At 38.5% G+C, this 20,557-nt stretch overlaps 1 protein-coding gene across 3 annotated transcripts in view; it reads left to right on the top strand.

The window, feature by feature from the left end:
* Positions 1-20,557, top strand: part of DAAM1 (dishevelled associated activator of morphogenesis 1) — a 133,918-nt gene that overhangs the window by 12,333 nt on the left and 101,028 nt on the right. The window contains exon 2 of one of the 3 annotated variants that reach the window (XM_081830435.1): positions 18,449-18,599. The exons of the other annotated variants lie outside the window; for them this stretch is intronic. The gene's annotated coding sequence lies outside the window, so the exon portion shown is untranslated. The remainder of the gene's footprint in view (positions 1-18,448; positions 18,600-20,557) is intronic. 3 annotated transcript variants of the gene reach the window in all.

Below are 20,557 nucleotides of genomic sequence, written 5' to 3'. Positions count from 1 at the left end.
GAGACATTACCTTCTTTTCAAGATGATTCCCTAGGAGATTCAACTTGCACATTGACCTATTGTTTAAAAGAACAGGAAACAAACTACCCCATTACAAATGGCAAACACCAGGAGTGCCTTTGAGATAAAGTGGGTGGAAGGGTGGTAGTAGTAAATGCTTTACTAGGTTCTATTCTAGAAAAATCCACAGCTATGTTTCACTCAGTGAGTTTCTCATTAGGCTCTTCTGGCTTCATAAACAGAGGGTGGATTTGTTTGTTACAAGTTTCTTTCCTTAGTCTATGCCATGTGCCATGGTGGAGCCCAGACTACAAAGTCCCAGAGTTATAACTACCAAAGGTGGAAAATAGAATAAAATGGCTCCCTTTACTTGGATTCTACTTAGAATTTCAGATCCAGATTTCTGTCAAGCATAGCAGAGGCAAGGGAATAGCTAAGTTTCAGGGGGAAATATACAGAGCATTTTATGGACCATCTCATAAGCCATGGAAGCAACACCTTAAAATATTCATTCATTCATTTATTCATTTGGCTTGTAAATATGTTTTAATGTTGGGTGTGAACATTTAAGAATGCTGTTTTAAATTCCAGATTTTTGCCTTTGGAATACAGAACACTTGTCTTACTTAAATAAAGCCCAGATCATCCTCCGTCTTCAGCTTCTGATATAAGCAAGTTACATTGTGCAGTAGGGGAAGTCTCTCCAATGAAAGATTTTTTTGCGTTCACTGGCAAGTAGTTTCATGTTTTGTGTATTTGGATCATGTCCGTGTTTTCAAAGGAATGTTCATAGCATCAGTTATAAGAAGCAGTACTCTACAATCCCAAATCACAGTTTTTCCAGTATTTGTTATGCCCGTAGATCAAATCTTCTACCCTCAGTTCTTCCTCAGGTGTTGATTTTGTGTTTCAGGTGACCAAATGTTTTCTGGTACTAGAGAAACATTACATGGTATTAAAGAAAGAATGACAGTTAAAAAGACAGAGTACAGGGTTTCTTTTTAGGGGTGATGAAAATGTTCTAAAAATCATGGTGATGGTTGCACAGTTTGTAAATATACTAGAAAACAACTACACTGTACATTTTAAATGGATGAATTTTATGGCATATGAATTTTATATCTCAGTAAAGCTGTTAATTAAAAAAAAGGGCTAAAAAGAATCCTACTTAAGTGCAACCTTAGAATTTTAGACCTTAGGGATAATACCCATGACATACTTTCCCATTTCTTTTCTTCATGTACATCTCAATTTTTTCCCCTAAATAACATATATAAAATGGAGAAAGGATAGTTGTGATGATTCCTTAATATTTATGGACCACCTGAGACATTGGAAACCTTGTTATAAAGAAATGAACTCTGGCTCCTATTTTTTTCACACCTCCTAATCATGAGCTAGGGCATTAAAGGATAGAAAGCTTTGTACTGTTTTATACCTACTGTGATGAAAAGCTAAAGGTTTTGGTGATACATTTGGCTTAGTCACAATTTGCCCTAAACTTGTTCCATATGATTATTTTGCAGGATTTTTTGCTGTAGAAGCCTTCACACTGTAAAAAGCACTCAAGTATGTAATCTTGCCTGTAAAGCTGTGTGTGTTGGATAAGGAATATTTCATTTATAAGGGATTATGTAGCTCAGGGTTTCTAAAATTTGGATTCATGATCCTTTGAGAAACACTGCATTAAAAGTTAAATTGCTGAAGGTTTAGGTACTCACTTAGTGTCAATGGGATCATAAACTCATGTGCAGAAGGTGAGCTTTGGGGTACTGTGGTGTACTCTTCGGGTATCAGATGCTTATCCAGGCATATTAATTTTATTGCTATGTAACAAATTACCACAAATTTAGTGGTTTAAAACCCCACCAGGTCAGAAGTCTGGGCATGCTGTGGCTAGGTTCTCTGCTTAGGGTCTCAGCAGGCTAAAATTCACATGTCAGCTAAGGCTGCAGTTCTCATTTGGGGCTCATGGGTTCTTCCATGCTCCATAGTTGTTGGCAGAATTTATTTCTTTGTGACCATAGGAACTGAAGATAGCTAGCTGTCAGCAAGGGACTGTTTTTAGCTCCTAGAGGCCACCCACATTTCATATCACGTGGCCCACATTGGCAGTTCACACATGCATGTTTCCTTTCTTGCAGGCTAGCTGGAGCACATTTCTCTGACTTCCTTTTCTGCCATCAGCCAGAGAAAAGGTGAAGATTAAGGTCTTACCTGATTAGGCCAGACCCACCCAAGATAATCTCCCTTTAACCATCCAATGTATCATAACCATGAGAGTGATGTCTCCTCATAATCATAGGTTCCACTCTCAAAGGGTAATGGGGAGTGCTACCTGTCATACCAGATAGCAGAAATTACGCCAGTTAACTGTTGATGATTATTAAGATGAACATCCAAAAATCCGGGAAATAAATAACACCTCACAAATATGCTTCTGGACCCCTTCTGTCTTCCTAAAATATCTCCCTCTCAGATTAATGGCTTTCCATTCCTACTTTTCTTGTTTCAAGTAGAGTGAAAATGAAGATATTTTAAAAATGTTTTATTATTGAAAGTTTCCTACACACATACACCCACGTAGAATGACTAATATAGCTAATATGAGAATTTTACATATATCCACAGCTTCATCAATGATCAATTCATGGTGAATCTTTCAATTTTTGCCCCCAACTACTTTATATCAACTCTGGGATTTTTTTTTTTTTAAAGATTTATTTATTTATTTTGGGGGGAGAGAGAGAGAGATTGATTGAGAATCTCAAGGAGGCTCCAGGCCCAGTGTGGAGCTGTATGCAGTCAGTAGTCGATCTCCCGAACTTGAGATCATGACCCAAGCTGAAATCAAGAGTTGGATGCTCAACTGAATGAGCCACTCAGGTGCCCCAACTCTGAGATTATTTTAAAGCAAATTCCAGACATCTTATAATTTCACCTGTAAATATTTTAGCATTTATATCCAAAAATATCAGAACTCTTTAAAAATGTAACTAAAATACCATTATCATACATAAAATAATTTATATTATTTCTTTAAAATTACCAGACATCTCATCAGCTTTCAAATTTACACTTTTTAAAAGGTTTGTTAACTCAAGATTCCAATAAGGTTCACACATTGCAGGTTTTGTTTTTTGTTTTAATATTCCTTAAGCCTCTCTAAATCCTGTGCAACATTTTTCTTTCCAACATACTTGTGAAAAGAACTGGGTTATTTGTCCTATAGATTTTCCCATAGTCTAGATCTAATGGTACAACATCCCTCTCTCTCTTTCATCCATTTCCTATAAATTAGTTAAGATGAAAATAATTGATGCCATGGACCTGTCTGGTCACTAGCGGTAGAAAAGCTTATTTAGTGAAAGGAATGTATAGATAGATAATTTACTAGATTCATGTTTGGATAGATACTTAGAAAAATATTTGGGAGTAGAGCAAGTATGCTAGGTTTTTTGGGCTCGTATTACTGAGAGCAGTTTAAGTGTTATATACTTAGAGTGCATGAATTAATGCAGGTTAAATTCTTATAGGAAATATACAACCTATAGATTCATTAAGTGATACTTAGATTTGCTTAGTTTTTTGGCCTAGTGTTTTTGTTAAATCGGGTTCTAGCTTCCATAAAAGGAAAAAAAAATTCTTAAGGAGAAAGGTATTTCATTTTTGAATTTCAGAAAATAACCAGATTTTAAAAATTGTGAAGATCATAAAATAATTGCTTTTTTGTAGGAGGGCTTTGCTAATTATTTATCCGTAGGCTCTCCAAAGACCTATCCTTTGTCCTCAAAGAACATGATGTATATTTAAAATTCTTATCATTGAAATATTTTATTTTTTAAAAATGCAACAGTTAATATTGTTTTAGGAGAACAATTTTATATGACTGCCATTGAAAGAAAGAAGAGGTTATCTAATTTAAATTTTGTTTTGAAGGAAAAAATAGCATTGGGTTGATATAAGTAACAGCTTAATTAGACCATAATAACTTAGAATAGGGGATACAGACCTTTTTCTATAAAGGGACAGATAGTAAATATTTTCAGCTTTGTAGGCCATGCTGTTCCTGTCATTATTGCGGGAAAAATAGCCATAGACAGTATGTAAACAAATGGGTGTGGTAAGTTGGAGAGAAGTGGCATCTTGACAATATTGAGTCTTATCCGTGCACATGGATTCTCTCTCCATCTATTTTGTTCTTTGATTTCTTCATTAGAGTTTTATATTTTCTTCATATAGGTCGTGTACATATTTTATTAGACTTCTACCTAAGTATTTCATTTTGGGGGGTGCCTAATGTCACTGGTATTGTTTTTAATGTCACTTTTCACTCTTTCATTGTTGGCATATTGAAAAGCAGTTGACTTTTATTATTAACCTTGTATCCTGCAACCTGGTTTTTGTTTTGTTTTGTTTTTTATAGATAGTCTTTATCAAATTGAGAAAGTTCTTTTTTATTCCTAGTTTACAGAGAGGTTTTTTTTATTGTTTTTTGTTTTTTGTTTTTTGTTTTAATCATAATGGGTGTTGGATTTTGTCAAATACTTCTCCTGCATCTGTTAATATGATCATGTGATTTGCATACCTGGGATAAATCCCATTTGACTGTAGTGTATAATTCATCTTATATGTTTTTGGGTTCAATTTGCTAATTTTTTTTTGTAATATATTTGTCTGGTTTTGCTATGAGCATAATTCTGGCTTAATAGAATGAGTTAGGAAATACTCTACTTAAATTCTCTGAAAGAGATTATAGAGAATTGGTATAATTTTTTTCCTTAAATGTTTGGTAGAATTCACCAGTGAACCCATCTGGGCCTGGTGCTTTCTGTTTTAGAAGGTTATTAATTATTGAGTTGTCTGTTTTTATTAGTGTTAAGGCCTGCATGCAGAAACTGATCTGTTTCTGGATAGTTGATGCTAAAGAATTATTTTTGGAGTTAAAAAATAAGATTCTCAAAATTATAAAATAAACACATCAACAATTTTATTTAACTTATTAGTGAAGGAACCAGTAAGATGTTAGTACCAGTTCAAAAGATAATTTGAGGGGCGCCTGGGTGGCTCAGTCATTAAGTGTCTACCTTTGGCTCAGGTCATGTTCCCAGGGTCCTAGGATCGAGCCCTGTATCAGGCTCCCTGCTCTGTGGGAAACCTGTTTCTCCCTCTCCCACTGCCCCTCCTCGTGTTCCCTCTCTGGCTGTCTCTCTCTGTGTCAAATAAATAAAATTAAAAAAAAAAATTTGAAAAAAGATATATATCCTTCTGTCTGTACATCCATTGATCCATCTTCCTGTCCACAAGCAGAAATGCTGAAATAAATTCGTAGTAGATACAAAACTAGTTAATATCCTAAAGGACTATAAAAATTAATGTTTTTTCTTCCTACATGTATGTAAATCAGTTGTATTTCTACCAGGCAAAATCTGTTTGCTTTGTTATAGATAAGGGCCATTACACTGCTGCTGTGTGTTTTTTACAAATTAACTTTCCTACCCCTACAGAGCTATGAAATAGTCTGGCCCAGTGGGTTCTCAAACTTCTTTGTTTCAGGATGCTTTGATCCTATTAAGTATTGAAGACCCCAAAGAAATCTGTTTGTGTAATGTATTAATTAGATTAGAATCAGAGTGGAGAAACTTTAACTATTCTTTCATTTAAAAAAATAACGAAACCTATTTTATGTTATCTGAGTGATGACTTCATCATGGGTCTTGAAAGTTTTGGAAAATTCCACTGTGTACTTGTTGAGAGAATGAGAGAGAAATGGCAAATAACATCTTGATATTATTATGAAAATAGTTTTGAACTCATAAACACCCTGACAAGGCCCAAGGCTCTCTAGGCCTCCCCAAACCACATTTTGAGAACCACGGGCCTATTTAAAAGGGTGGGGGGGGGAAGGTCAGAGATAATCCCTGGAGGACCTGCTAGACTACAAATAGCATTCTACTGAAAAGATACCCAGTAATCTATTTTGCCTGTTTCTAAATCTTGTTTTTTTTCCTTAACAGTAGTCCCTCCTTTGACAAAATGTCATCCTGCCCAGCATGAGGCATTATCAAGGTTGTTTTCAAGCTATTAAGTCAGAAACTTATTTTTTTATTATAAAATTAATACAGGTTACTATATGAAAAAAATAGGCAGTATAAAGGAATAAGAGAAATCTTACCAAGGAGGCAAATAATGTTAACATTATGGGAATACATCTTTATGAAGTTTGAAAAAAAATTTTGATTATATATTATCTGTACTTTTTTGCATCCTTCCCCCAACCAAATGTTGTCATAAGCATATTTCATGTTACTAAAACTTTTTTAAAAATTGAAGTATAGTTGACACTAAAACTTTTTATTGTGGTAAAAAATACACATCATAGAATTTACCATCTTAACCCTTATTAAGTATATAGTTCCAGAGTGTTAAGTATATTTACATTGTTGTGAAACAGATATCTAGAACCTTTAATCTTGCTGAACTGAAATACTACCACTTAAACAACTCCCCTTTGCCTCCCCCTACATCTCCCTTTACCCCAGCCCCTGGTAACCACCATTCTACTCTCTTTATCTATTAAAGTGACTACTTTAGATATCTTATGTAAGTGGACTCATACAGTATTCTTTTGTGGCTGGCTTATTTACTTAGCATAATAAGATCCTTAAGATTCATCCATTTTGTAGCATGGGCAGGATTTTCTTCTTTTTGTAAAACTGCATAGTATTTCATTGTATGTATGTACCACATTTTGTTTATGCATTCAACCATTGATGGACACTGGGGTTGCTTCCACCTCTTGGTTATTGTGAATAGTGCTGCAATGAGCATGAGTATGCAAACATCTCTTTTGAGACGAAGCTTTCAATTTTGGGGGATATACCCTGAGCCTAGAATATGGTAGTTCTTTTTTTAATATTTTGAAAAGCTGCCATACTATTTGTTATAGCCCTTGTACCATTTTACATTCCCACCAACAAAAGTGCGCATCCTCATCAACATTTTGGGGATTTTGTGGTTATTTTTGATGGTAGCCATCTTAATGAGTATGAGATTATTAAAACCCTTAATAAACTTCTTAGATGGCAGCCTTTATTTCCTTTATATGCTGTATAGGATAATCATTTTCCCAATGTCTTTCCATTAAAAACCATTTGAACATCCTTTTCATGTTACAGATTTTTTTTGTTTTTAGGATACATTCTTAGATATGAAATAAATGGGTCAAAGGGTATATAATTTTTAAGTTTTTTTTTTTATAAATACTGCCTCAAGAAAAGTTTTGCCAGTTGACTGAATCAGAGTGTTAGAGCATCTTCCATTTCACACCTGTTTATGCTGAGTATTATTATCTTACAATTATCTGTGACTGAACAACTGGCAAATGCTGTCCCATCGTATTTTAATTTGCATTTTAGGAATTTGTTCAATAGAACTTTTTTTCTCCAGACCATTTGTATTTTGTCTTTCTCAAACGACCTGCTTGCCCATTTACCTGTTTAAATCTCAGTGTTTTATTTTTTTATTTTTATTTTTTTTTTAAGATTTTATTTATTTATTTGAGAGAGAGAATGAGAGAGAGAGAGCATGAGAGTGGGGAGGGTCAGGGGGAGAAGCAGACTCCCTGCTGAGCAGGGAGCCCGATGTGGGACTTGATCCCGGGACTCCAGGATCATGACCTGAGCCGAAGGCAGTCGCTTAACCAACTGAGCCACCCAGGCGCCCTAAATCTCAGTGTTTTAAATAGATCATACAAAATTAATTAGCAATGCAAAGATGAAGCTACCAGAACTTTTCATAAATGCAGTAAACAATCATGGACCCCATTAGAAGGAAACTTATGAGCCCTTCAGGCACATTTAAAATGACCTAAAATATTTCTCTGTGATAAGGGTCTCTGGCTGCAGATTTGAGTAATTAGTTATCTTAACAAGCCCTTTTCTCATTACGTGAAGGGAAACCTTCGGTCAGCTCCTGTCATTTTATGGCCAATTTGCGTTTCCTGGAGTTTGCCTCAGTTGTTTCTTACTATCTGTGCTTTTTCTGCTGACAGTGAGACTCTGCTACATAGAAGGCACTTGTAAAGGCAGAGAGGACAGGGAGATGATATGTAGTTTTTCCACTGGATTGAACATGTTTGGAAGAATAGGAGGTAGAACAATGAAATAATCCAAATATTATGAGGAGGGAGACAGAAGTTTGTATTAGAGTGGTTTATGTGATAAAAGAAATGTTATACCCAGTCCTTTTTGTTTATAAATGGTATTGTAGAACAGATATTTGAATGCTTAGCTAAAATATTTAAAGCATTTTGCCTGTACTGCACTCAATATTACAAAACTGCAGTATTTATCACAATACGACTATCTTCATGTCAGTGTGTCGTAAGTCCATATTATAGGGGAAATGGATTTTCTCCTGCCTTAAGTGCTCTAGGTTTGTTCTAATTTAAACAGAAAATAATCCTCTTCCAAGCAGAGAGAGAGAGGTTCATGCTTTAAAACTAATTTTAAATAATTATGGTAACCCAGTAATAGAATATAATGCTGTGTCTACCAGCATACTTTAGAGAAGACAACTTAGTGTTATCATGGCTCTGTTCACGTTATTATTATTTTTTTCTGGGACTCTGTTTTGAGGCACTGTGGCTGTCTGTCTTCCTTCAAGAAGTAGCAAACAAAATGCAGAACATATCCCATGGAGCTTTCTGGTAAGGCGAGTGTTGGCCGGCAGTCCCTGCCATGGTCTGACCCAGTGGTGTAAAGGCCTTCGAGAGGATTCTCTGGAGTAAGGCACCATGATCCTGAGGAGAAGGCTCCCTTTGCATTCTCTCTGAAACATCAATTCCTGTCTTTCTCGCCTGGAAGAGTGGCTATTTCTCTCCAGCTGATGGGTTCGTTCCCAGGCACCACTCAAATCACAAATGGTCTGATGCATTGTAAAATTGACTGATGGACTAGAATTCCCAAGAGTACCAAATGCCTTTGTAAGTAGAGAATCAGACAATATTCACACATTCTGTGGACAAATGACATCTCCAGTGCAAAATGGACCATGACATATTTTATCTTAATTTTCTTTTTTTTTTTTAAGATTTTATTCATTTGAAACAGAGAGAGCGAGCACAAGCAGGGGGAGCTGCAGCAGAGGGAGAGAGAGAAGCAGGCTTCCCGCTGAGCAGGGAGCCCGATGTGGGGCTTGATCCCAGGACCCTGGGATCATGACCTGAGCCGAAGGCAGACGCTTAACCGACTGAGCCACCCAGGCACCCTTATGTTAATTTTCTATAACGCTTTCTTGATTTGCAATGGCAAAATCTTGTAGGAAACAAAATAGAGATTATAAAGTCTTATTCTGTGGCTGATAAAGTTCTGGATTAAAAGTATTCAAACATACTTTTCTTATTAATGGTAAGGAGTTCCATATTATTTTATGAATTTACCAAAAAAATTGATTTGAGAAATGTAAAATGCCTGCTCTGTCATTTTTTGATTTAGCCAATCCCTGATAACTCTTATTATAAAAGTTTTAGGTAGAATATATGACTGATGGAGTCACATTTTGTAACTTTATGTAGATTTCATTATTTAAAGGGGCTGGTCCTAAGTATGTCAAGCTTTGACAAACAGTTTGTAAAATATAACATCATTAATTTTCTACCGAGATTGGTAACTATTATTTGGTTTGTATTTACCGAGATTCTTAAATGTATAATTTATCTTCTATTGAGGAAACATTTTTATTTTATTTTATTACTATTATTGTTTTAAAAAGATTTTATTCTTTTAAGTAATCTCTACACCCAATACGGGGCTTGAACTCATAACCCCGAGATCAAGAGTTGCATGCTGTATTGACTGACCCAGCCAGGTGCCCCTTGAAGAAACCTTTCTAATTACCTTGGTTTAAAAGGGACAAAGTATGGGTGCATATTATGGCAACAACGCTACAGTTTTCTTAGTACAATCCTCTACTAGAGCGGCATGAACTTTTTTGAAGTGAGAACTTTTTTTTATAGTATCAAATAGAAAGCCCTTATATTGTATTAGGAGAACTAATACAAGTAATTAAGTCAAGATTTCAAGCCACACATTATGACAGCTCATGTTGTAGAAAACTCTCCAGTAGGGGAATGCAAACTCTTTAGCATGCTCTCTTCTTGTGTGACTTTGGCCAACAATCTGTTGGGCTTCAATTTCCTCAGATGTAAATGGCGAGGTTTGAATTAGCTCACCAGTTCTGTGACAGTTTTGTTGTCTCTAGTGGTTTTTTAAAGGGGGGTAGCATTCACTGTCTTGAGTTGATCCTGAGCATTCTGCATCAGAAGCCAGGATTGACCCCTTTTTAGAGCTAGCAAATTGAAATCTGGAATAAGTGATTTGCCTAGTAATAAATTTAGTGTGATGATAGAATCAGAGAGCTCAGGTCTCCACTAACCTCTTAGATGCCTATTTGACACATTCTGGTTGTCAGACATATTCTGGTTGTCACATACACCTGTCCTTCCCTCCACTTCCTATCCCCTACACAGCCATGGCAGACGTGTTTATCTCCTGCTTATCTAATGTGACATTTCTTTCCTACTCAGCCTGGACATGGCCTCAGAGCCCTTCTTGAAGCAGTATTCTAATAGCCACAGCTAATAGACAAGGAAATCTTAACTAGTTTGACATGATAGGTAGTAGAATCTTTAAAATAAAAAGTTCACTGAAGGTTTTTTTAAGATTTACTTGTTTGATTCAAGTGGAATATTGTGGCTTTCTCTTTAGCAGGGGTTCCCAATGTGATGATTCCTTTTTAATTTAAAAAAAATTCTGGATTCCCACATAACCATGAACTCAGTAACACTTTAAATGAATTTGTTTCATCAATCCCGACATATAGATTCACTTAGAAAAATGGGCATACATACCTGTGTGAGACATTTACATGTCCCTCCCCTACCCCATCCCCACCCACCAAGAGTACAGCATTAGAAACTGTTACTCTCTACCACTTTGTCTTTTTTTCTTGGTTTCAGTTTAAATATATATTTTTTAAGATTTTATTTATTCATGAGAGAGAGAATAAGAGAGAGAGCACAAGCAGGAGGAACAGCAGAGGGAGAGGGAGACGCAGACTCCCCACTGAGCAGGGAGCCCTGTTATGGGACTCTATCCCAGGACCCTGGGATCATGACCTGAGCCAAAGGCAGACGCTTAACTGACTGAGCCACCCAGGGGCCCCTCAGTTTAAATTTTAAAAGTAGGATTGAGTTTTTATTTTTAAGGGATCTCATCAGTTGTTTTCATACTATGTACTGTGGAGTCCCAATTCCAGGAGGTGCCTTGGGGAGAATCCCCCTATCCCCACACCCCTTCCAGCTCTAACCAGCCTGTTTACTTCAAACTCTTCTACATCTTGGGATCCTCCTTGAGATTTTATTTGGATAAAGGGTTTCACAGCTTTAAAAAACTTGAAAAACACTCATAATCTGACATTCCCATCTTACACAGAGTGTTTTGGAGTTACCCTGTGAACATTGGAGCCAGGGTGAGGACCCCAGTTGTCCGGCTTGCAGGCCACTCTTCATCCCCCCACCCGAGCGGCTATTCCTAGGAGCAGTGGAGGTTGTAAACGGACACCACTGCCTGCTGGGAGTGGAGCACATACTTCTATGGAAAGAAAAATTGTTTACGTTGTAATACCAGGGGAGGGACTCAAATCTGTTTCCACCCTTGAATACAAGGCTATGTGGTATACATATTTGTAAATGTTTGCCTTGTTTGGGTGTGGGCTTCTCTAACTATTTGGGGTGGGTAGAGGGATGGTGAAGCTTTTTTTTTTTTTTAAAACGTTACTTTAAAACAGTGAAGAGTGATGCCATGGGCAGAAGCCTGCTTCCCTTCTCTCTCCTCCCAGTGCTGTGCTCCTTCCCTGCTGTGTTTGGGGCATGCTTTACCTTGTCCTGATTTTTAAGCACTGTCCAAGCAGAGTCTTTGGTGTCTTTCCTAGATTTTGCTATCTATCAAAGGACAACCTCAGTTCAGGGCTCATTTCTCTGCAGTGGTCATCTTTTGCCATTATCGAATCAGCATGCCATCAAGACACCAGCCAATAGGATGCTTAACATACCCGGCCTGGGCTACGCTACTCTGCCTGGGGAGTTAGCACACAGCCCAACGTCCCTCCGAGGCCTGCCATGATCTGCTGTGATTTCTAGGAGTTGCTTTCCTTGTTGACCTTGGCCGTTTGGGGCTGTAGGTGATCCAGGATAGCTGGAATGAGTGTCTGGTGACAGATGGCGGAGGTGCTGTGTACTCTCGCGCTATACCTGGGTGTGGAGTGTTAAGTGCCTTCCCGGTTGGCGGGGACGAGGTGGTGCTGACTGCTCCCGCAGATCCCTGACAGGCCTCTTGCTTCCTGACCCTCTCAGGAAGGTCCTCCTCTCTCTCGTGGAGACGCTGTTCTTTTCACTGCGGCGAAGCCAAATGCCTCATTTTGGCCAACAGTTTCAACTTCTTCCTTTCCCATTTTTTTTTTTAATTTTTATTTATTTATTTGACAGAGAGAGACACAGTGAGAGAGGGAACACAAGCAGGGGGAGTGGGAGAGGGAGAAGCAGGCTTCCCGCCGAGCAGAGCCCGATGCGGGGCTTGATCCCACGACCCTGGAACCGTGACCCGAGCCGAAGGCAGACGCTCAACGACTGAGCCACCCAGGCGCCCCCCTTTCCCATATGTTTTAACAGATTCGATGATGAGAAAAGGAAAGGACTTTCTCTGGCCCGGCTCACTTTTTACTGAAGCAGTGGAGCAAAAAGTTAGGAAATAAAGGGAAGAGAGAAAAAAGGAACATAGGAGAATGTTACATCGGAAAACCAACTATTAGATAATTAAGCAGTAATTTTTGCTCCTAAGTCGTAAAGCTGAGATGTACAGGAAGTTTGGGGAACTTAGTGGAAGACTTCATTCAAGCAGGAATTTCTTGCGATTTTCCACATGGCAATTAAAATAACTATCTGCTACCTTTTCCTTTCGTCTGTCAGCTCTCCAACAGTCTATCCTTCCAGGTAAGACATTTCAGGTCTGACTTCTTTTGCTTCTTGATTTCCAATTTTAGTATATGTGCTGCCGAAGTGAGCACTGCTTCTTGATTTCCATCCTCGATTCTTCCCTTCCTTCTTTCTTCTCTTGATAAGATATATTTCACATACGTAAGTCATGTATTTTAGAGTAAATTTGTTTTTTTCCCCCATTCATGGGCTTATTCAGAGTTGTACAACCATCCCCACCGTCTAATCCTTGAACATTTTCTTCCTTTTAAATTTTTAAAAAAAGTTTTGTATTTACTTCAGTAATCTCTACACCCAACATGGGGCTCGAACTCACGACTCTGAGATCAAGAGTCGCATGCTCTTCTCACTGAGCCAGCCAGGCGCCCCTAATCCTAGAACATTTCAACTCTCCAGAAAGGAACTTCAAAGGCATTAGCAGTCATCTGTGACTGCAGTCATCCTCCTGCTACTCCCATCCTCACCCCCACCCCCATCTCCATCCCAGGCCACCAGGAATCTGCTTTCTGTCTGTATGGATTGGCCTATTCTGGACATTTAATGTAAATGGAGTCATACGATATGTGGCCATTGGCCTATTCTGGACATTTAATGTAAATGGAGTCATACGATATGTGGCCTTCTGTGACGGGCTTCTTTCACTTAGAATAAAGTTTCCAAAAGTTCATCTGTGTCATAGCATATATCAGTACAACAGTTCTTTTTGTTGCCAAATAATATTTCATTTTATGGATATACCACATTTTGTTTATTCGTGGACATTTTGGTTGTTTCCATTCTTTGGTTATTATGAAGAATGCTGCTATCACTATCTGTATACAAGTTTTTGAGTGAATGTATATTTTCAGTTTTCTTGGGTAAATACCTAAGAATAGAATTGCTGGGTCATACGGAGACTCTCTGTTTAACATTTTGAGGAACTGCCAAATTGTTTTCCAAAGTGGCTGTGCCATTTATTTCCACCAGCAATGAATGAGGGTTCCAATTTCTTTACATCTCAGGTGTTTCTTAAATACTATATTTTTGTTGTGTTTACAGAATGCTTCCTCTCGTCTTGGTGGGTATGGGAACAGGGAGCTGAATGATAATTTTGGAGGAAATGAAACAAATGAAAATCAAATAAATTATTTTCATATTGGCTCAGTGTAGTTCTGGAAACCTTTCAGCCCTGAGCCTACAAACCTTCCTGTTTGACTGGATATGACATTACCAGGAATTTTACTTTCCTGCTTTTATTCTCCCTGAGGAGAAAAAAGAAATATGTCTTTTCCTCAGCTAGACATGGAAGGTTCAAACAAACATAAAAGACCCCTGAGTTATTAACAATTCCACTGGAACATGTACTTGGTTTATGCCCAGAATAGTTTCTCTCCAGTCATTCTCTTGGTGCTTCCTCTGTGCTGTTCTCCACCGGAGCGTAACCTAAGAGCTGAATCAAGGTTTGTTCAGTCGGTATTTGGAAAAGAAACGGTGACTGGATGCTGGTCAGCTGGCTTGGGGCCACTGGCAGGCCTGCCCTAGACCATGCTTTCTGCAGGCCGCAGCATCTTAGGCTTGTTACAGGCCTGCACCAGGCATTGGTTTCATTTGCATGTCTGAGCTCAGGATGAGAAGACCTTTCATAATCCACCGTGGCCTTGAACAGGCAAGTTCAGAGATCCTGGAAATGGCCCAGGACACCAGCCAAAGACAAGATCCTGGATCCCTTGCTCTGTGTGGGACCTGGGGAGTAGGCAGGGAGTAGGACTTGAGAACAACAAGAAATGGAGAAATGAAATGTCCTTTCTTAGTCCTGGTACACAGATATAACTCCCACTGCCTTCTGGCCACTATTGGTTACTTTGGGTTTGTATATTGGCAGTATGTAATCAGATTACTGTAGCAGGGAAGGCCTGCCTCTGATGACTGCCCTTCTCGCGTGCCCTCATTTTTATTCTTGCAGGATAGAACTTTATGAATGATGTTTGCAAGCGTAGATTGCCTCTAGATTTTCATTCCTACACCCAGTGTGAGCCTCTGTCACTCTCCTTGTGACACAGGGAGGGTTGGGAAGGTATTTGTCCCTGGGGCCTCTCCAGCCCTGTTTTCGCTGGTCTGCTCCTCTGAGCGCCATCTAGTCGTATGTCCTCTGACTTGCCTTAATCCCTCCCTGAAATGATCTACTCAAATCAGGACAGGACCTCCTGTTCCTGTCTGCTCTCCATTAAAAACTGCCCATCTCGGGCACGTGCATTCAAGGTCCTGTGTTATCTCTGTCAAGTCAGTATCTTGCTTTCATTAAAATGAGGTTGGCCTTGTTGAGTGTGTGTGTGTGGGGGGGTGATTTTTGGACAGCTGCCTATTTATTACACCCCTGCAGATTGCCTATGCACTTTATTATGCCTATATTGCAGAGATTAGGCTCCCTCAGAAAAGGTTTTAAGTACAACTATTTCAAGGATCAATTTCGTATCACTGTGAAGTATTTATTGGTATACTTTAAGATTAGAGTAACAGTTGATGTGTTTTCTGTTAGCCATGTCTCTATGTAATTTCTGTAATTGTGTATTTGGCTTAGTTACTTCAATTGGAACTGTAAAGAGTTGAATTCTAAATATATACACATATATTTCTTTTGACTTATTATGGTCCAGCCATGCTTTGACTGGATTGAGAGTTCATAATACCATCCCACACTCCCCCAAATAGGAGTTTCCTGCAGTTTAAACAATTTTAAAACAGATCTTTGTTCATCTGGCGTTGTGTTTGACCTGGTCTTGGGAGAAAGAGAACTGTCTGAAAAAGGCTGGTTCTCATGTGGGTGGGGGTGGAAAACTGGTTCTTCCTAATCTGTACATGTACCTTTTTTGTTGCTGGCCACCGTGAACTCAGAGGCAGCCTGTCTGACCTGCCAGGTCTCAGGTCTAGCTTCCTGTGAGTGTCCGTGACTGACTTCTAAGGCATCAGTCACCGTAACACTTCATACTTCATACCTTCAACTTGAGTACTGTGAGTGGATTTATCTACATTACAGTTTATCCAATATAAGTCCAGTATTATTTGATAAAGGAAAATTGTCCTTTCATCTCTTTGTGGTATCTTTAGTGGGCTTCTGACTATATCAGTGTGTGGTTTGTAACTGAAGTTACAAGAAGTCTGAGATTGATTCTTCTAAATAAAACACGTCCTATGCTGTCCAAAATGGTAGCAACTAGCCATTTGGGGCTATTTAATTTATAGTTAGTTAAAATTAAATTAGAAGTTGAGTTCATCATTCATACTAGCCACATTTCAGACCTTCATTAGCCACATGTGGCTGGTGGCTACTCTCTTGGACAGTGCAGAGATAGAGCATGTCCGTCGTCACAGAAAGTTGGCTGACTATAGACTTTTCTCTGTCCCATAAGGGCCAAGCATGATATTAATGACAGCAAAGAGAAAGCTTTGCTTAGGTGAATTCAGGTGCTGGTAAATTATTGCTGCCTATTCCTAGCCTAAAATGAGAGAAGTAACAGAATGTGTCATTCATGCTTCAGTTGTTTCTGGGCAGTGTTTCCTTGCAATGGTTCCGTTTCCAAAGGGTCAACTTGCTCATATTCCAATGCATGTTAGACTTTCTGAGACAGTATAAATAATTACTATCTACTATCCCTTCCATTAGAACTGATACTTCTAGGGGCACCTGGCTGGCTCAGTCTGTAGAGCATGGGTCCCTTGATCTCTGGGTTGTAAGTTTGAGCCCCACGTTGGGTGTAGAGATTACTTTAAAGTAACATCTTTAGTTAATTAATTTAAGTAACATCTTTAAAAAAAAAAACAACCAAAAACCTGATACCTCTAATTCTGTGTCCAGGAGTGAGATGAGGGTAATTAAAATTTTACCAAGGTATATTTATTGGCCTGTTTCCTAATGGCCGTGAATGTTTCCTAAAGGCACATGAATGTATGAGTTTCATTTTAAGCAGGCTTTGTCTTTTGGGAGATTAGGTTGCATTTTGGTTTAAATTTATGTCTATTGACTTTTAGTTCTTTGGAGATATTTTTAAGACTGGATATTTGTTAACTCTATTTATCTACCTTGAAATTTGTATTCACAAGTTATAAATTTATGACCAGAAGATTTGGGCACAAGTCTTCCACTCCCTCACCCTACCACCAGTGACTATTAAGTTGTTGATGCTTTTGTGTAACTGACATCCAAGGATTGAGACTACATACAAGCCATAGAACATAGGCACACAACGTGTTAGCTCTCCAGGAAGGTTCTGGTAAATGGACAGAGGAGTGGCAATTAACTGAAAGACCTTTCCTAGCCAATGTAAGCATTCCTTTTTTAACTTCATTACCTCGAATAATTCTCAGTGGCTTAAGAATATATAACTGTGTTCTTTCTAAAGTGGGCATTTGGTGGTGATGGTGTGTACATCAAAATTACATCTAAATTCCTCTTAGGCCAAGGGTATGATACTGAAGAGGAATTTAACACTCTCTATCACCAGCACCCACCCCCTCTCCAACACCATCAACAGCCTATCTTCAGAAACCTTGTACGTGTGGTTATATGAAATTTTATAAATAATATTTTCCTGAGGGCTGGAAAAAACTCCATAGCAATTAGCTAATTGTTGGCATAAACGTTGCCATGCTGTGGTGTGAGTATCCTGGTTCTTGTTCTCCGCTGTCTTCTGGAACAAGCAAGAGCACTTTTTATTTTTGTTCAGCACTTCAAAAAGCAGCTCTTATATTCTCTCTTTCATGAAGAATCACTCATTTTCTTTATTCTTTTATTATTTTTCATGCCTGGTTAGAGTTGGTAGCACTTTTTAAAAAAAATTTTTTTTTAAGCCCATGATAAATTTATGTGTAAACTATGATAGAATACTCCCTCCTCCAAGAGTAAAACTTGAGATAAAGTCTAGAAAATTGGAATTTCTACTCTTCAGAACTGATCTTAGGTCTAGTAAAAAATTAGTGTCAATGTCTTTCATATGTTCATGAACATATAAACACATAATGTTTAGTTTGAACATGAACTTGGCTGTCATGTTCTGATTCATTGAGTGCTTACTCTGGCTTCTTGTTCTCAGGGTCCTGCTTTTCTAGTATTCCTTAGGTGTCCGCTCCTTTGCTTCAGGGACTGTACTACTACATCTAGCCATGCTTTTATTCATTTTTAACTCTGATCTAATATCTTGCTCCAAATGCATACATTTACCTTGGCTGGGTGCTAGCCATAGATTGTGTTTGGACCCAAGAGTGATTCCTGTGTTTTTTGAAAACACAGATTTTCCAGAATGGCATCTGTATTACTCATCATTGAGCCATGTTGAAAAGTATTGTCTTGGATTTAGTTCTTGATTTTAAGCATTTGATCCACATTTCAAGGCCTCTCCTTCTGTGGTTTTGTTTTACCAGAAGCTTCTGGCAGGAGATAGACTGATCTGAAGAAGAGATCCATGGAAGTCAGAGAATTGATGGCTCTATTTTCTGGACATATCATAGAACTTAACTAAATTTTAAGCTCCTGAAAGGCAAGGGCAGTGTATGTACTACCTGTACTTAACCTGTAAGTATTTAATCTATAGTACTTAACTTAAAATTGGCTAACTCCAGAGCAAACATGCTCAGTGTGGGGTTTTTTTGTTTTGTTTTTCATTTTCTTTAACATTTAAGGTACTAAAATTGAATATTCTATATTAAAGATGTTTGCCTAGTTTTGAACAATGATCTGGCTTATTACATGGTTTCTTTATTAAGCATACTCATTGTTTCCAATAATACTTATTATGAGTCTATTAATGATAATTAATAGCTTTTATGAAGAAGCCAGAAATTGAATGTGGTTAGTGAAGCAACACTGATGAAACTATTTTTTCCTCTAACACAAGGTAGGACTTGGCTGTCTCTTTCTTTGCCATTCGTTGCTTCTCCTCTCCACCTTACTCCACAGATTCATTTAGCCCTATTTCTTCCATTACCAATGAGGACCCCTGGAACTAAATATAGTGGCTTTAGGATTCTGGATTTGTCATGATGTGCAGTAGAGTGCTGTGTTTGGTGGGCAGAGATCAGAGCCCAGCAGTGGGCCAGCATTTCCACTACTAGCTCTGTGATTCTGGGCAGGGTTTGATCTAACTACCTCTTTTGTAAAATGAGTATTATGATGCCTGGCTTCCCTGCCTACTTAGAGGAGGCTTGTGAAGATCAGTGGAGAGATAGTACATGAGATCATTTTGCACAGTACTATAAAATGTAAGCTCTCAGTACTAAAAAGAGTGGTAAATTGCCTGTGTTTGTCCATAGGTTGATATTTATACTCACTGAACCCTCTTATTCATGAATGTGTTAAGAAACACAAGCCTTATGGCATTGGGGCAAATAAAAAAAGTGCAAGGAATCCAGTGGGACATAGACTCAAAATATATTTTAATTGCTTGATGATGCTTTTGCATTTGAATGATCAACGTGGTACTTCTTATTATTTTCCAGTAGTTGAGAATGGAGCTTGAGAGATTTTTCACTGGAGTCCATTTGGTAGACTGCCCCTGGGGACACTCAACTTGGTAGAACAGTATTGAACTAATGCCTGCTTCCTTGGTGTGCTGTTCTCTGGGCCGACTTGGTTTGTACCCCTGGAAGATCATAGAGAAGCCACCAAGTAGGACCAAAGGCGCTACTTCTTTATCCTTTTTCTTTTAGCTGATGCATCAGAATTACTTTGATTGTAAGCAAGAGAAACTAAACTTAAGCAAAAAAGGAAAAAAAAAAAGTTGCCTGAAGAATATGAGGTAGCCCTTGTACCTGTAAGAAAGCTGGAGAGACTTAGAATTCCGAGGAGAAAGTCTACTTCCTCTGTCCTAGGTCTTTGTTCAGCATTGGCATATTTTTGGCAGGGTTAGAGGGATAGCAAGTGTGACCCCAAGAGTGCAAGGAGAAGGGGTAGGTGATTGCCTATAAAATCCATATGCCAGGCAAAAACAACACTAGATTTCAGCAGGATTCTCAGTTCTCTGAAATAGGGGGGGCAACTTAACATGCTTTTGTCCATGTATCTGCCAGCATGGGTTAAACCCCCCTTTTACTAACAAGAGAAATAGAAGTTGAGAAAGATCAAAGAAGAAAGGATCTTCATTAGATTGGGAGGCATTTGTCCTGAAAATACAGTACAAGGGCTCTTTACCTAGAATCTAGGAATGGGCCATGGTACTCAATAGCAATAACATCCCTAGATCATTTTACATCGAGTGGCACTGCCCAGTGGTCTCCAGTCATGTCTCTGTCAGATTCTTTTCTCACTTCTGTATTTTAATAAGAAGTGTTCAGCCGGGCGCCTGGGTGGCTCAGTTGGTTAAGCGACTGCCTTCGGCTCAGGTCATGATCCTGGAGTCCCGGGATCGAGTCCCGCATCGGGCTCCCTGCTCGGCAGGGAGTCTGCTTCTCCCTCTGACCCTCCTCCCTCTCATGTTCTCTGTCTCTCATTCTCTCTGTCTCAAATAAATAAATAAAATCTTTAAAAAAAAAAAA

This window comes from Leptonychotes weddellii, chromosome 9 (assembly GCF_054177405.1).
Source record: "Leptonychotes weddellii isolate Sample4059 chromosome 9, ASM5417740v2, whole genome shotgun sequence".
NCBI classification, from domain to species: Eukaryota; Metazoa; Chordata; class Mammalia; order Carnivora; family Phocidae; genus Leptonychotes; species Leptonychotes weddellii.
Note: the sequence above shows the minus strand (reverse complement) of the source record. Positions and strands in the feature narration are given on the sequence as shown.